Source organism: Ictalurus furcatus, chromosome 12, assembly GCF_023375685.1.
Source record: "Ictalurus furcatus strain D&B chromosome 12, Billie_1.0, whole genome shotgun sequence".
In the NCBI taxonomy this organism is placed as follows: domain Eukaryota; kingdom Metazoa; phylum Chordata; class Actinopteri; order Siluriformes; family Ictaluridae; genus Ictalurus; species Ictalurus furcatus.
This window is the reverse complement of record NC_071266.1, coordinates 2,278,035-2,296,809: the sequence shown is the minus strand read 5'-3', so window position 1 is coordinate 2,296,809 and position 18,775 is coordinate 2,278,035. Positions and strand designations below refer to the sequence as shown.

General features: G+C 41.6%; 1 protein-coding gene across 3 annotated transcripts in view; it reads left to right on the top strand.

Moving 5' to 3' along the window:
• The first annotated feature begins 8,443 nt into the window (after positions 1–8,443).
• Positions 8,444–18,775, top strand: part of LOC128615476 (probable ubiquitin carboxyl-terminal hydrolase FAF-X) — a 59,244-nt gene continuing 48,912 nt past the window's right edge. For all 3 annotated transcript variants that reach the window (XM_053637608.1, XM_053637607.1, XM_053637609.1), the window contains exon 1: positions 8,444–9,243. The gene's annotated coding sequence lies outside the window, so the exon portion shown is untranslated. The remainder of the gene's footprint in view (positions 9,244–18,775) is intronic.

Here is an 18,775-nt window from a genome sequence, read left to right as displayed (position 1 = left end):
CCCTGATCCCACGGTGTTCGCTTTTCCCAGAGCCCCTTATCTTGCGGCCCTTGCTGTTCCCAGAGCCCTTTATCTCACAGGTGCAGCTCGGCTCCAATACCCTTATATTTTCTCCTGTTTCACTCTAAAAAAAAAAATAACCTGACCTTTGTCTGTGTCACTCCTGACTGGGTTTTCGTGAGAAAGGATTCTCTACACCTTCACACACTATGAGTAAGTTTTATGTTTGTTCTGCATTTCTTTTTTTATTGTGCTTGCGTGTACATTAATATAATATATAATAGTTTTTTTCATGAAACAAATATGAAACAGAATAATTTCTGTTTTCTGCATACACACCAGACCTCTGTGTGTGTGTGTCTCTTTGTGTGTGTGTGTCTCTTAGTTGAACTTCTGCCTGCGTGCAGACGTACTCCACCTACGCTCTGAGGCCTGCCGCACTAATCAAATACATGTATTGTTATCTCCCTGCGCATTGCTTATCTGTGTGTGTTTTTCTGTGGTTTTCTTTTCACCAGCCCAGTGAAGTCTCAATAAAATTACATACTACTCATACTTGGTCTCCCTCGTGTTTATTTCATGTCTGTTTTATATACAACAGGAACCATCTACAACAACATGGTGCGACCAGCCATGCTGTATGGTCTGGAAACAGTGGCTACCACAAAAAGACTTACTGCTGCTCTGGAAGTAGCAGAGATGAGAATGCTCAGATTTTCGTTAGGCCACACTAGGCTAGACAAAATCCAAAATGAGCAAATCAGGAAAACGGCCCAAGTCGCGCGCTTCATGGACAAAGCAAGAGAAGAGCGACTGAGATGGTTTGGGCACGTAAATAGAAGAGGCGTAGGGCATGTCACACGAAGAATGCTCGGAATGAAAACCCCAGGAAAACAGAAGCGGGGAAGACCGCTACGGAACTGCATGGCCCAAATAAGCATTGACTTAAAAGAGGCCAGGGTGTCGCTGGAAGACACCTACGACAGAGACATATGGAGATAATTGATTTGCTGTGGCAACCCCTGAACTAGGGAAAAGCCGAAATGAAAAGAGAGAGATATATCTAAAAACAAATAGGCTGATTGTGATTCTTTATTTGAAAATATTAGAGATAATATCCAGAAACTAAATGAGGAAGACAAATACTTAATTGATGATGAGTTGACCTAAGCGGAAATTGATGTGGCATTGAAACAAATTAAAAACGGCAAATCACCAGGTATCGACGGTTTAAATACAGAATTTTTAAAACATTTTTGGATGGATATAAAGAAATTATTCTGAAACAGAATATTCTGAAACATTCTGAAAGGGAGCTTATCCCCTACAATAAAAATGGGATTAATAACCGAGCTGCCTAAACCAAAGAAACAACTGCTGTCATTAGGTAATTGGAGACCAATAACTCTGTTATGTACCAGTTATAAGTTACTTGCCTTGGTTTATGCTAATCATCTCAAACTTGTACTTAGGAAACTTGTAGAGGAGTATCAATCAGCATTCCTTAAGGGAAGGTATATCCAAAATCATATTACACTAATCCTGGATATGATCGATTATCCTTCAATGATACAATCAGATAGCCTTATTTTATTTATAGATTTCTTTAAAGCATTCAATACCATGAAACATGAATTTATATTTTTAGTGCTTAGAAAGGTTGGTTTTGGGGAAGGGTTCTGCAAGGTTATTAAAATGTTAGATAATAATATTTATAGTTATTTTTCCCTCAATCCAGGAATGACTCCTAGAATTGAAATTTCTCCAAAATTGTTTATACTATGGACTCAAATGCTAGCTTACTTAATTGTCAACCAACCTCAATTAAAAGGAATAACTCTTTTTGATTATGAGTATTGAATTTACTGATGACACAGTAATATTTATTATATTTATAATTATAAACAAGTCTATAATTGAGCAAGCCTTTATTTAATTTTTTTCAAGAGCATTGGGCCTATGCCTAAATAAAAAATTAAAAAATGAACCATTACATCTGTATTCCTGTTTTGAGGAAATTATAGAGTTCATTCCGGTTAAATCTGAAGTGAAATACCTTGGCGTAACAATATCTAAAGATTCAAATACAAGAGAACTAATAAATATAGAAGAGAGAATAGATAGTATGGAAAAATCTCTTAATCACTGGCTTATGAGAGATCTGTCTGTTATGGGCGGAATCCTTTTGACCAAAGCAGATGGCATATCTAAACTAATTTACCCATCTTATTCTCTTTATGTTTCTCCTCAACTGATTAAAAAGGCTAACTCTGTAATTTTTAATTTTATATGGAAAAACAAACTTATTAAATTAAAAAATCCCAGTTGATTAAAGATTATAAAAATGGAGGTCTGAAAGCCACTGAATTTGAATCAATGATTGGAGCACTCAAACTGAATTGGATTAAATCACATTTAACACAGCCTAATTCAATATGGTTTCATATACCAAAGTGTGTACTGAAGAGAGTCAGATTAGAGGCCATTCCGGAGGATCAAGGCCGGTGTCACGTTTCGTGACGTAACGGAGATAAGGTAGGATGCAAACGCAGTATGAACAGTTTTATTTAAGAGAGAGACAGGCAGACAAATCCAAAACGTGATCCACAAACGTAATCCAGTAACATGCATAGTTCAGGCGATTGGCAAACAGGCATAAAGGGGCGAGGCAGGAATCAAGGTCGCGGTCACGGAAATACGGGGTCGAGAAACAAAACAAGAAACATGAACAATAGCGTGGGACTGGTAGCGGAGAAACCAGCGTGAATTAAACTAACGAATCTAAACATGAAACATGACATGGACTATGACTATGACTCTAAACATGAACCATGAAACATGACATGAACTATGACTATGGTTATCTATCGTAAGGACTCTAAACTAAGATACTATAACTCAATATTCCGCGCTGTGTGTTGGGAGGCGCGCGGTATATATACAAACATAATCAGCGTCGTAATAGCTGACGGCTGAGGGCAATTCAGACACATTTGAAACAATAGCCAATGACAGAACAGGGAGGAGACATAACAAAACATAACAAATGCACGTGTCTAAATGTCACGAATGTCAACAACGAAAAGTAGGTGCTCGTGCACCTTGCACGGCAGCGTGCATTCACATGCTCTTCAGCACGCTGCTTAAAGGGGAAGTCGTGACAGAACCCCCCCCGCCCCCCCCAAGAGCACTCCTCCCGGAGTGCCATGAAACATCCATCTCCATTGGCGGCCCCGGACCCCTGGGCAGAATGTCCCAAACAGAGCCAGGAGACCGCACGGCGTTCTTGGCGAAACAAAAAAGCAGAGCGACGTCCTCGGCGGAGCAGGGAAGCAGAGCGACGTCCTCGGCAGAGCAGGGAAGCAGAGCGACATTCACAGCAGAGCAGGAAAGCAGAGCGACGTCCTCGGCGGTGCATGAAGTCATAATGATGTCCTCGGCAGAACATGAAAGCAGAGCAACGTCCTCGGTTGAACAAGAAGGCAGAGCGACGTCCTCGGCTGAACAGGAAGGCAGAGCAACGTCCTCGGTGGAGCAGGGAAACAGAGCGACGTACGCAGCAGTGCAGGAAAGCAGAGTGACATACGCAGCAGTGCAGGGAAACAGAGGGACGTCTGCGATGGAACAGGAAAGCGGAGCGAAGTTCCCAGCAGAACAGGAAAGTGGAGTGACATCCTCGGCTGAGCAGGAAAGCAGAGTGACGTCCTCGGCTGAGCAGGAAAGCAGAGTGACGTCCTCGGCTGAGCAGGAAAGCAGAGTGACGTCCTCGGCTGAGCAGGAAAGCAGAGTGACGTCCTCGGCTGAGCAGGAGAGCAGAGTGACGTCCTCGGCTGAGCAGGAGAGCAGAGCGATGTACTCAGCGGAGCCTGCAAGCTGAACTTGGTTGGTCATGTCAGCAGACTGGGACGTGAGCAGAGCTTGGTTGTCCCCATCAGCTGACTTGGGCGTGAACATAACTTGGTTGGTTACAAGACATGAGCAGAGCTTGGTTGTTTGTTTCAGCAAACTCAGACGTGAGCAGAACTTGGTCGAACGGTTTTTCTGACTCTGGCGTGAGCATAACTTGTTGGGTCAGGTCATCAGCCGGGAACATGAGCAGAGCTTGGTTGTTTGTTTCGGCGGACTTGGGCGTGAGCAGAACTTGGCCGTCAGTGTCGGCGGACTCGGGCGTGAGCAGAACTTGGCCGTCAGTGTCGGCGGACTCAGGCGTGAGCAGAACTTGGCCGTCAGTTTCGGCGGACTCGGGCGTGAGCAGAACTTGGCCGTCAGTTTCGGCGGACTCGGGCATGAGCAGAACTTGGCCGTCAGTGTCAGCGGACTCGGGCGTGAGCAGAACTTGGCTGTCAGTGTCGGCGGACTCGGGAGTGAGCAGAACTTGGTCGTGAGTTTCGGCGGACTCGGGCGTGAGCAGAACTTGGTCGTCAGTGTCGGCTGACTCGGGCGTGAACAGAACTTGGTCGGCCGTGTCGGCTGACTTGGAAGTGAGCAGGGCTTGGTCAGTCGTGTCGGCTGACTTGGACGTGAGCAGGGCTTGGTCAGTCGTGTCGGCTGACTTGGACGTGAGCAGGGCTTGGTCGGTCGTGTCGGCTGACTTGGACGTGAGCAGGACTTCGCTGTACGTGTTAGTAGACTCGGGCTTGAGCAGAATGTGGTCAGCCGTGTCGGTAGACTCGGGCTTGAGCAGAACGTGGTCGGCTGTGTCGGTAGACTAGGGCTTGAGCAGAACTTGGTCGGCCGTATCGGTAGACTCGGGCGTGAGCAGAACTTGGTCAGCCGTATTGGTAGACTTGGGCTTGAGCAGAACTTGGTCGGCCGTGTCAGTAGACTTGGGCTTGAGCAGAACTTGGTCGGCTGTATCAGTAGACTCGGGCGTGAGCAGAACTTGGTCGGCCGTATCAGTAAATTTACGCTTCAGCAGGGCTTGGTTGTCCGGGTTAACAGACACTTGGGACAGTAACTGGGCTTTACAGTGGATTTGTGGAGCTGAGACCCCCTCCTGAACCTCAGGCTGGAGCTCTGGGGCTGGGGCCTCCCTGTTGACCTCTAGCTGGAACTCGGCAGGTGAGCCCACCTCGTGGGTCTCAGGTTCGAGCTCTGAGGTCACCAGGTTAACCTCCGGCTGGGGCTCTGATGCTGGGGCCTCCCTGTTGACCTCTAGCTGGAGCTTGGCGGGTGAGACCTCCTCGTGGGTCTTAGGGTCGAGCTCTGAGGTCGCCAGGTTCACCTCCGGCTGGGGCTTGGGTGCTGAGACCTCCGACGGGAGCTCCGAGGTCACCCTGTTGACCCCGGGCTGGATCTCTGCACGGGCTCTCCGGTGGAGTTTCTTATGCTCCCGCCAGCTGCTCTTGAAGCATTCATGAGAGCAGTAGAATGCTTCCTGGAGACCCAGTTTTTTGCAGGTAGGGCATTGTAGCTTGGTCTCCCTCCTGCAGCCCTCAGACATGCATGTCGGTGCCACTTCCACCACGTTGGCTGGAACCTGAAGCGGATCGGTGGAGGTTGACCTGTCAGTCCCCTCATAATAGAGGTTAAATGGCAGGTCAGGCTGTTTTATAATTCATTGGTGATATTTTCAGTTTTATAATTCATTGGTGATAATTTGTTATGTACATCATACATAATGATTTTCAATTTTAAAAATGTAGAAAATACCGATATATATTTAACATACACATAATACATGAATCTATAACCTGAATCATAATTTCTAGGAGGCTGTCCTAGAAACACAATCCCACTGCTGCACATTTCAAAGCCACATTTAAACGTCTGATCACAAGATGTGGGGCCCTAGCCTCAGGATCATCAAGAAACTGCACATCCTTTGGTGATACAGACCTGGTACAAGCAGGATCCAGCACTTTTGTACCTCCAACTCTAATCAGGTAATGAAACACTGCAGAACTAGTTTCAATAATTACACACACTATTACCTAGGATTGCCATATTCAACTTTACTTAAACAAGTTAAATATTTGACTACTATGTCTGTTAAAAACTTAACTAGCTAACTTATCTTATAATATAGTAATATATAATATAAGACATTACTTTACTTTCTTGTTTAACAGGCAAGATGAGGAAATAGAAAATATATGCATGGACCAGGACTTTGTTCTCCCAAACCAGGAAGTCCTGGCAACCCTGGACAACATCCTTGTATACTTTGTAGGTTGGGTGGTTAGGAAGGCGCTGCTGAAAGTCTCATGCTCCACCTGCAGGGTGGCACTCATGACTTCAGAACCACCTCCAAGATACAGCTCCTCATACTACTTTATTCAGGTGAAGACCAATGGAGGACTTATGCCATCTGAGGGAGTCGTTAGCATAGTGAGAGCTGCGCAAATGCATCTCAGAGAACTAACGGACAGCAATGTCCTACCAAGGAAGAGTGTCTTCTCCCATGTCCAGTACCGGGTCCTGTCAGATATTGGAGCCAGGGGTGTGTTTGGAAATGGCATGGCAGACCATGCTGCTGAAACTCAAGATGGCATTGACAATCATACCATCATACCATCTACCTGATCAGGCTTCTGGTAGAAATATTCTGCGCTCTAAGACATCATCACATTGCCCGACTTCAGAACCTTGGATTAAATCAATCAGTGAGACAGACCCTGAATAGGACTGTTATCTTTCTAGGACAGTGAACTGTATATACACTAATTTAAATGACAGGTTTTACATCCATTTTTGCATGTGAGTACTGATCAGATGAATATCACAATACAGCTTGGTTTCATTTAACAACATGAACATGAAAATAAAAATGTGATTTATACAATAGCTAAAGGTAGACTGTTAAGTCACTTGGAAGGTTGTATCACAAGGTAGTGCCTGAGGAATGTGTGGGATTTTTGTCTGAATGTTTTGAATCTATTGCGTATTAACCAACCCTGATGGCTTGTATTACATACGTTAGTCTGTTTGCTGAGGTCCTTGAAGTATATACAGACATTCTGTAATCATTTTTCCCCTCAATTTTCAAATGTTATACAATGTAATGCAAACATTTTTTTTTTAAATTACAAATCATATCAGTAATGGATAATTTAATAATATGCACATTAATAACAGTATGTATAAATACTGATTTATATTTATGCATATATTAATAATATTTATTATGTGTACATATTAATTGAATGGTCAAGAGACTGCTTGATTAGAATGAATGGGAATAAAATTCTCCATGAAAAAAAACCCTCCATGTCTCCATGAAGCACTGAGCAAGATGGCGGCCAGGAATCCCGTTTGGCGACCCCTACGGCCATTCCAGTGTATTTCTATTTCAGTGGTCTCAATCCTGACAAACGCTAGCTCAGTAAGCGGTAGAAGATGGATGGATGGATGGAAGGAAACAGTCTATTTAGAAGTATGTTTATAAAAGATTTTTTGATTGAGAAGACTCTGGGCTCAGCCCCGGATGATTAACAGTCCAGCCAATGCCCCGGTTAATACTAGTTAATAACATTAGATGAAGTTGGACATTTTGTTTCCTCACTTGGTTTCCTATTTGTAAAACACACCATGAAGCTGTAAAGACAAACATGTTAGGTTCTGTTATATATGTGTTGACTACTTTTAAATGTACATTGTATAACTATATATGTAGGAGCCTATTAAATATTTTGTTAAAATATTTTTATATTTCACAGGAGGAAGTGACAGTGTTCAGTTTTGTTCAGCAATTATAGTCTATGTGTTTACTGTGATTCCTTCACAACAATATCTCTGGGTAGCATGAAGACATAATAACAACATAAATCTGTCAGAAGGACCCCAGACATTTATTTTACCTGGGACCCCCAATCTGATCAACTCATAAGTACAAGCCATATCATTTCGATGATAATGATAATCTCACTTGTAGTACTGTACATCAGTCTGGCCACTATGAACCTATTACAATCTTGGTAATGTGCAAAAACATTTAGGTGAATTATAGTGATTTTTAAAAATAATTGAGTACTGTATTTGTATAAATTGGCTAAATCTCACATGTAGTACATCAATCTGGCCCCTACGAACCTACTACAACCTTTGAAAAGTGGGGGGAAATATTGAACCTAAAACTAACATTACCGCGGTAAAATAAATAAATAATATAATATAATATAATATAATATAATATATATAGTCTGTCCAGGGTGTCAGGGTGTACCCCGCCTTGTGCCCCATGCTCCCTGGGATAGGCTCCAGGTTTCCCCGTGACCCTGAAGGAAGGATAAGCGGTATAGAAGATGGATGGATGGATAATTAATATATATATAGATATATGTGTATATATATATATATATATATATAAAGAGAGGGGGGAAAAGAAAAAATTTCAATAATACTTCATCTTCTGCAGTCAATAGTCAATTTTATCATGCGAGTTTTAACATTAAGTTACTATTGGAGTTTGTAATGTGGACCAAGATGGCTATCAGTCAGTGGGTGGGTCTACTAATCATCCGAGTATTGTCCGATTCAAGAAATCCGACGAAGTCACTTAGATTTGGGTGATATCATTATCTAATTTCTCATATTTGAGAAAATTAGATAATGAGCCGATTAGTTTTCCACTGTATGGAATCAAATCGAGTCGATTCATGAGTCCCAGTCTGGAATTTGAGAATTGACTCTTTTGGATTACCAGCTTTACACTTCGGTACAAATTGACACAAACACACCACCTTCACAGCATAAAAGTATCGTGCACTGCGTTTTCTCCATATGGGATATGGGTGCCATAATCAGTTGATGAATGGATGGTGGTCATTTGAACAGACTAATAGAACAGTGGAGTAAATATTATAATGAGTAGCGAGGGGGAATGGCACTGTTGGCGTGGTCTGCACACACAAAAGGTTTAGAAGTGCATGCATGTATATAACAAAAACGTCTCTACGCTATAAACAATGGTTTAACGGTGGATACCGTGCGTTTTTGGTACATTTCAGTGTCTGCTCGTTGCAGCCGCCATATTTATGTATCTTGCTGGTGACTGGGTCTTTGGGTCTGAATTGTTAAACTCGGAGCTCGACTAGTGGCGTTACCGGGGCTGCTAGTGACGCAGGAAATTCACTCACAACAAATTCAAGGAAGCAAGAGCACCTTAAGACCATAATGTATGATCGGGAAGACTCGTTAAGGATACGTTTCTGATTTTTTTTTTTTTTTTTTTTTTGGATTGTGTATTCTAGAAAAACAAGCAACCGGATTAACGGCCATAAGGAAAGTGTATCTCATTTCTGGGTAAGTAATATTTACAAGCGAGCGTGCACATAGTTTAGAATACTAACGTTAGTCTCATATGTTGTGTTGACGAGAGTACGGCGTGTTTGGTAGTTTTGCGTCATGTATATATGATATGTAGGCAACACATCAGACAGGAAAAAAAGTTAAGCATCGTAGCGCTATGGCTCGGTTCGGTTCGGTTCGTTTCAGACCCTGGCAGAATGAACAACAGTTTACGGGTGTAGAAGCCGGACGGTCCGGCTGTCTGCATTTTTTTTTAAAAGTAAAATGGCTGACACCTTTTGTAGACCAGCCTGCTCGATAATGGCTATACGAAATAGTGCTGTGCCTTTTGATGTCACTGTTAGTTTAAACTCAGTTGTAAGATGTAAAACGGCTCGCATGTCAGATTTGAGGATGCTAATACAAACACCCAGGCTAGCAGCCTAGCTAATATTGTTATGGTCGGCGAACGAGGGCAGCGCCATTAATGAGGTGTAACCACTTCCATGTTAGCCAGGAAGCTAACTAGGCCGAAAAGACTACACAACCTGCTAAACGGGCCTCGAGTGTATATTATCGACAACGTTAGGTTGTGAACATTGAGAAATATAGAAGCTTGGTTCTTCTTAGCAAGATGGTATTAGGTTTTGTATCATTTCTGTGCAATTAGTTAAAAACGAAGTTGTATTTGGTAGTTAACTTAGTTGTGATCATTGTTTGATAGTTCACTGGGCAGATTTTCTTGATTAGCTGAGGTGCTAGGTTTTTAGGAATCCACTTATGGAAGGTAAATTTACTGCTATACAAGAATTAAATGAGTGTATATTTGGGTTTTGTAACACAATACAAAAACATCAGTCGTCCGCTGTGTACGTGCTGGAGGTGTCATTAGGTGGGAGAGCTGTAGGCTAAACTGCCAAGTCCCCTAACTCTCAGCTTGATGATGATGATGTATGCGCGTTACTGATTAGTACAGTAATAACATGACCTCTTGTGATTTCTGATGTATGAGGCATGAATAACGTGTCCTCAGTTTTTGGTCGTTTAATATAGGACGACAGAGAGATGTCCGAAATGATGCCCTCCTCCCTGTTCCCTACACATAGCAAAGTGATCATGTCAATTCTGTACGCTCAGGGTAAATCATTTGGACACTAACCGTAAACAATTCATTGTGGAATTTCATGAACAAATGGGCTGTATCTGCAGAAGCCTTCACAAGTTGTGCAAAATGACGACAAAACTGTCAAAATATTGCATTATATATTGAATAATTTAGAACAGGGTTGTCAAACTGTAATTCGATACAGGGCCATATCAGCATGTTTGTGAGATTCAAGGGCCAGCCATCTAGGTGACAAGTTTAAATATTAAGCAATTGTTGTAAGAACAAGCTACAAACACTCCACCATCCTCAGCCCCCACTCACGCCATATAGTAGCCGTGTCTTCTCCTTTCTGTTTACGGACGTGACGAAACCATGCAAAGACAAATGACATCAATCTGACCAGACAGTTCAAATTATAAATCATTATTATAAGCTTACATTTGCAAATCATTGTAAGGTAAGGAGACAGTTTTGAACACTGTCTTTAAATTCCTCGCCGCCATCGCTCCCAGCTTGCTCATTAGGGATAAATTCACACACTTAAATTGTGTATCTGGTGTTTATATGTTTCTGTAAAGCTGCTTTGAGACAATAGCTGCGTTTACATGGACAACAATAATCCACTCTTAACCCGATTAAGACCATACTTTGATTAAGAAACTACCATGTAAACAGCAATTTTTACTTATCTTAATCTAATTAAGGTCACACTCGAATTAAACACTAATCGAATTAAGACAGGTGGAGTATTCCTGTTTTAGTCGCATTATGGACGTGTATTACAGACATGTAACACCTTAATCACATTATGAACGTCGTGTGAGAGTTTTCACCGCATTTTGCGACAGGACACGTTAATCTGTTAATCTAATTATGTTCTATAACATGTAAAACGGGAACATGAAAGGAGTATTCTAAAAGCGACTCATGTAAACACCTTAATCACATTATTATCTTACTCAGAGTAAGGTCAATAATTAGATTACTGCTGTGCATGTAAACGTAGTCAATGTGTATTGTTAAAAGTGCTACACAAATAAAATTTAATTTAATTGAACACTGACTTTTTTATGTACTTGCTCAATGATTTATTTTTGTTCATTTTTAACCAAAAAAAGTGAAATACTGCAGCTTTAATAACATCTATTACACCAATTATAATAAATTTAAATAAAAATAATACAATTAGAATAAATGTAATTTAATAATATAATAATATTTTTCATGAATGCATTCCTTTGTTTTTAAAATTGTTTAATCACATCTTATTGGATACCATCTGCTGTGATGATAAACAGTTACTAGCTAGATAGCTACACTATAAGCACAGAGATCTCAGCGTGAGAGCTGGGGGAGGAACCGCTGGAGTTTACTGCAAAAGAAAAGTTTTATAATGTAAGGTGTAATTTTTCCTGTTATTAACATGGTATTTTAATACTTTGTTTTTTTCCAGTGCAACTGTCATAAAGCTATTTTATGGCAGCGTTATTAATATGGAAAGATTGTTTGACAGTAGATTTTGCCTTAAATGATTAAATAACAAATTCATGTCATCTGCACTCCTACTCTCATTTGACATTTACCTGAAATGCATGAGCACGTAACACTTACCAATTTAATTGTACAGATCTGGAAAAACAGCCAAGATATTATGTTGTATATTTCCTCATCCCGTTGAAATAAATTTCTGGTTATGCCACTGCCAGCACAACACAACACTACTGAATTGTTTTTATACTCGAGTGTGACGTACATGAAGCATAGCAAACAGTCTGCGGTTATGCCAGTTGCTCTAGAAACTGGAGGGCGTGTATATACAACCCCTGGCAAAAAATTATGGAATCACAACACTTGGAGGATGTTCAACTGGCTTTTTTTGCTTTGTAGGAAATAAGCAAAGCACAGATATGACACAAAACGATTTGTTTAATAGCTGAACATTCTGGCTTCGTGAAACATACTTCAAACAAGTTAAGTGAAAAAATTTTAAATAATGGTATTTTTTTACCCCAGATCAAGTAGAGGAAGAAATTGTAGAATCACCTTAAAATTTGCATTTCTAAAACAAATAGCAGCACGAATCTAAAAATGCACATTAGTCTGCAGTTAAAAGAGAGTACTTACAGACCTTAACCTTGGATGTTTTGAAAGGAAACCTGGCCCCAACAAAAGAGTTGTCAGTTGAAACAATGGAATGGGTTATAAAACTCCTTCAAGAAGGAATCACAGTACTGCAAGTGGTTATGGAATATCTAAGCCTGTGTTCACAGCTTCTCTGATGCCTTTAAGGTGTAACCTGCATGGCATTGTTCAAGGCCATGAATTTGGTGTGTGCATGAGACGACAAAAGGTACAGAATTGCATGCTAGATCAGCAGCTATATTAAATGTTTATCATATCAGAGTTCAAATCGCCTGTTTCCCCCAAAATCCAAAGACATGCAGATTAGGTGAATTTGAGACACTAAATTGCCCGTAGATGTGTGTGAATGAGTGTATGTCTGTGTGTTGCCCCTGTGATGGACGTGCCATATATCCAGGGTGTTTACATTTACATTTATCGCATTTGACAGATGCCCTTATCTAGAGCGACTAAAGGTTTATCTCAGCAGTTGAAGGTTAAGGGCCTTGCTCAAGGACCCAACAGTGGTAGGTTGGTAGTGCTGGGAATTGAACTCACAATCTTCCAATCAGGAGTCCACTGTCTTAACCACTGAACTACCACTGGGTGTTTCCCTGCCTGCAATGTGAGACGCAGTGATTCAGCATCACTGCGACCCTACATAGGACAAGCAGTGTGGAGAATGGATGGATGGAGGGGATGGATGCATGGTGTTCAAATCGCAATCATATGTCAAAAATGATCGCAATATTATGTTTTGTGTCAAAATGATCGTACAGTTTTTAGCCAGTTTGTGCAGTTCAATGTGCAGTCGAGAGTCTAAACAATCACAGTATTATGCTTGGTGCCAAAATGATCACTAGTAACCTGTCCTGGGAATTTGGGGCTGTAGCCCTGAAGATTTTTAGTTTTTTTGGCCCCGAATAATTCTCCACTTGGAATTGTTTGTTACTACGTAACAGAACGTCAGTACAAGAAGATGCCAGTGTTGTAATTTTGTATCCACAGTGAAAGGTGTGTTGTATTTTATCTTCAGTAAACGGAGGCGAGACCAATCAGACAGAGCTTGCAGGAAAATACATGGAAACGCTCGTGTCTTATTGGCTGACGGCTCTCAATCCTGCTAGTTCACACAGTCAGTTTGTGTAAGGGGGAAAACGGATATGGGTGACAATACGTCCTCTTGTTCCTAGACATGTCCTCTTTTTTGGACCTTAAAAAAAAACGTCCAGCTGGGATTACTAAATTTTGCGAAAATCTCCGGGATTCCAGTTTAGTTTCATTATGATGTTCTACTACTCTCAGCGAATGTGCAACGCTGTTGTGTTCTGCACCAAACAGTTGCTTGACAATAGCAGCTAATGACTGCTGTCCTGAGTCGAAACAATGCCCATGGCCATATAATGTAATTCTTTAAATGAAATGTTATTGCAATGCTTCATATTCTGTAGCCACCTCAGGAACAGCGCAGCCCAGGACGTCACAAGCTCCCTCCCCTTGGAACCCCTATCTGCTGCTCATGCCAGAAAGCCCCTATTGGCTGTCTGGACCCGCCATGTGGAGAACCCACCCTGTGCACCCACCCTTACAGAGTCTGAAATGTGGCTGAGGGAAGCCCCCTGGACTTCTGGAAGTGCCAAGATTGATTTCTTGCCCCTAGTGGCTGAGGAGCAAAGGGCCACGAAGGCTACAGGCGCAAGCACAGAAGAAGGAGAGTTTTCCAGGAAACGGGTAACCGGGTCTAATGCATCAATCCACGCACAATAGTATTCACCTTTGCAGAGTAAGGGGAAGTTCCAGGACTCAGCAGCAGCTACGAGGTGCAGGACGAAGGTCCACCAACGGCGTCACTAAGCAAGGTGTGGGTAGCAGTGACCAGGTGGAAGTCCACGCAGGACTTGAAGCAGAGCCCAAAGTGAGTACTCTCTCGCCCAGCCACAACAACTGGCCCCAAGCTCCCGAGAGCAACGCTGGGCCACACCCCCGAAGGTTGGCGACAGTAGGCTCGGAGCTTTGGGGGGAGGGGGGGTTGTCATAAAAGCCAGAGGAGGAGCAACAAAGTACTAATTGCACCCAAAAGTCAAAGAACACTCCTCGTGTGACTGCCGCTGGTGCGCTGAATGGACAGTTTCCTTTCAGCGCCTCTAGTGTATTGGACAGCATCAGCGCATGGCTGAAAGGCGAGGCGGTCCAAACCACGCACGGCTGGTGATCACTAATTGCAGTGGCAGCTCTCTACCATCTGGGAGACAGTGGCAGAGTGTAAAAGGGCATGCCGGGAGCAGCAAGGTGAGCAGTCTCCTTCTAACAAACGGCTAACTCTGTGTCTTTTTGTGAACTTTTCCAGAAGACTCCACAGGCAAGGACGACAATGCTCCCTGGCTCCCCATTGTTGCTGCTCCCCGGTGGACGTCACTGCTGCGACACTGCACAGCTCTCTCCTCGTGACCATTCTCAGCTGGGAAGAGGGATCAACAGACCGCCAACAACACTCAATGCACTTCTCTCCTTCAAATTACCCCTTTAATTTTTTTAAGGTTGTACATATTGTAAATAAACTGTGGACTAATTCCCCTCAAATCACCTCTGTGTCTGTGCTCTGCCTGCCACTGCTGCGAGTTTTGTTACAACGGCTTTTTTTTTTTTTTTTTTTTTTTTTTTTTTTTTTTACCAGTAGGGGTTGAAACTGAAACACTACCATGCTCTCAAACTGAACAGGAAAACAAGGTGTGTAAATGTCTATATGAGTTCCAAGTTACATGAACATGACATGAGCAGAGCATAAGGACTAATAACACACTCTGCATGGCACTGTAGCAGCTAAACCCATACAGTGATAGCTTAGTTGTGCCTCCCCTTGGCTAGCAACACCAAACTAGCCTAGTCTCGTGTTAGACAGCCAAAATGTTTGATATTTTATCAGTCTGAGGTAAGTTTTATGATAAATCCAATTGTCCAATTTTCATATTTTTAAGCAATTATCCTTCTCATGCAAGAAATAAATGCATGGAAACAGTCTATTTAGAAGTAGGTAAAATTTTTTTGCTTGAGAAGAATCTGGGCTCAGCCCCGGATGAATAACAGTCCAAACTAACGCCCCTGACAAGTATTAACAATTTCAGTAGTTATGTTTTAACCACGTCTATTAATGCCTGTCACTTGGATTCTACCTATTAAGAGGAGGAAAAAAGAAGTGACACAATCTGTGTTAAGCAGATGTCTGAAAAAAGGTGAGGGCGTGTGCGAAAAAGAGCAAGGGAAAAAAACATGTGATCGCCAGAGGTGTTTCTGTAGGATGAAAGCGATCAGCTGAGTGAACATATGCGCATGCCTGTTCATCTCACACTCGCTCGCTCACTCTCTCTCTCTCTCACACGCACACATTTATTCAAATACTGTAAGAACGATAACATTGTAGCAATCTTTAAATCTCCATGGTGTTCTCGTTGTTGTTAGATTTCTAAAATGTCACTAGAATAAGTGAATTAATTACATTTCTAAAATGTTCCAATATATGGTAAGCCAGAAACAGATCGCAGTAATATAAGTCAGTCATCTAACATTAACATCGTGGTAAACAAATGTGTGCCGGTGTTGGGCATGTGATTTAATATGAAACGTCCTTAACAGTCACATCTGTAACGCATTATTATGGTTGTTCAGAGCAAAGGAGAGAGATGAGTTGATCATAATTAGCATGGACATAATTTGGCTTTGTACACAAAGTTTTAAGTTATTTCTATTAGTAATTATTATATGATATAAACTTCATCTTGAAAACGTTACGGACATGACCGTACTGAAGCGTTGTGACATCCTAAATATAACCCTTATAAATTCAAAAGGCATCGCTGTTATGACAGTGAGTGTATTTATTTCTCAGACATTTGTCCATCTTTCTGCAAAATGCTTATTTCTAATATTAAGTCATAAAAAAAAATAAGGTTTCTTTTAACCCTCTTTTCAAAACATGAAATATGGCTGGTTGAAAATGTCATTTTAGTATTGTTGCACATGTCATGTGTGGTGGATAAACACGGCAATTTCCTTAAAATTTCTATTACAGAACGTTAATACAGTAAAATACAGACCTAACCGGACAGCTTAAAAATGTAAGGTTGACGTTTGCATGGAATGCCTCAAATCTGACACAGAGTATGGCAAAAGATGTTGGTTGTTTCCAGTCAGCTGTGTCTAAAATTTGGTGCAAGTATAAACAAAATGGGAAGGTTATATAAAGGAAAACATGGGTAGGCCAAGGAAGACGTCAAATCATCAGGATCGAAAACGAAAAGCAATATGCCATGAAAATAGAAAATGAAAAACAAAACAAATGAAAAACAAATGGGCGGAAACAGGAGTCAATGTTTGTGACAGTAAAGTCGGAAATCAGCTGAATGAAATGGGATTTACGTATAGAAAAGCCTAATGAAAACCAGCACTAACACCTAAACAGAAGAAAACACAGTTAAATTGGGATAAAGAGAAGCAATCACGGAGTGTGGATGATTGGATGAAGGTGATACTCAGTGATGAATCACAAATCTGCATTGGCCAAGGACATGATGCTGGAACTTTTGTCTGGTGCCGTTTTAATGAAACATATAAAGATGAATGAAGAAAACAAATTTCCCCACTCATTTATGATATGGATTTGCATATCAGGTAAAGGACCAGGGGAGACCTCAACAGACAATGCACAGGTGTCCGCTGAAAATTTGGACACATTTCTCATTCCATCGATAGAAAATAGGTTTGGTGGTAATGAAGTCATTTTTCAGAATGATAATGCATCTTTCCACAGAGCAAAGCGTGTTAAAGCTTTTCTTCAGGAAAGGCATATCAACTCAATGACATGACCAGCAAACAGTACGGATCTCAGGCTGGTTGAAAATCTATGGTGTAAATGTAAAAAATTGGTCCATGACAAGGCTCCATCCTGTGTAGATGATCTGTCAACTGTTATTTGAGAAAGTTGGAACCAGCTTGATGGAGAATATTGTTTTTCATTAGTGAAGTCCATGCCTCAAAGAATCCAGGCCATCATAAAAGCTTGAGAAGGAGCAACAAAGTACTAATTGTGATTTTTTGTTTTTTTTATTTTTGATGATTCCATTATTTTTCCCCTACTTGATCTGTGAAAAAATATACCATTAATTAAAACAATTTAATCACATTTCTTTGAGGTATGTTTTACCAAGCCTGAATGTTCAGCTACTATACAAAAATATTTTGTCATATCCGTGATTAGATTTTATGCTATGAACTAAAAAAGCCAGGTGGACATCCTCTAAGTGTTGTGATTCCATAATTTTTGTTGTATTGCGGTCCATGATAACTACCCGTAAAAGGCTGCTGCTTGTCGGTTTTAGTTAAGTGAGATGTGTTCGTGTGCATTGTACAATGGCAGTTGCTACAGTAAGGATCTGCTTTGAATTCTGAATGGTGTGAGAATGTTGTGCAGTACTGTACTACACACTGTTTCAGTATTATTTTTTCCAAATTCATGCAGGCCAAGTGAAACGAGGCTGCGCACCGGATTTGGCCCCCGGGGCCTTGTGTTTGACTCGTGGTTTAGGGCATATCAAATGTCTGGGTGTTGATTTGCTTTAGTTTGTTCAGTGAGAGGTTTTTTTATGATGGATCTGCCAATTTGTTTAGAATTGCTCAAGTTGAAATCAGAATACCCACAAGCAAAACAAGTAATAAATAAAACATGACTGGGACATGTTATTATCAAAAAATAATCCATGATTGTTTGATGAGATGCCATTATTTTCCCGTAACAGCAGCTCCCAAAGTGTAAAAACAAAGCTGAGCTTTAAAACAAAGCTGACCTCCCACTTGATGACCTGCTGTTCACATTCTCCACCAGTGATGTGTGCTCCACCCTGAGCAGGGTAAATTCACCTAAAACTGATGGCCCTGATGGCATCCCAGGCCATCCAAGTGCTCAGGCATCCCAGGCCGAGTGCTCCAAGGCAGCCACCATTGTACCAGTACCAAAATATGCTGCTGCAGTGACCCTGAACAACTTCCACCCTGTCGCTCTCACTCGCATCATTGCCAAGTATTTTGAGAGGCTGGTCCTCTCTCACCTGAAAATCAGTTCCTCTACAGACCCAACAGGCCAAACCTAGGCTCTTCACTCTACCTGACTCACCTGGACAATAGCAACACCTAGGGATGTGACGGTGAGGAAATTTTCTCACCGGTTAATCTACGTGTGACAACACCGCTAATACCAGTATCACCCGGGGGGTGGGGATGTTCTTGGCGCTTTTCCCTCTTTTCCCCCTCGCTTTCAAATCGCTTATG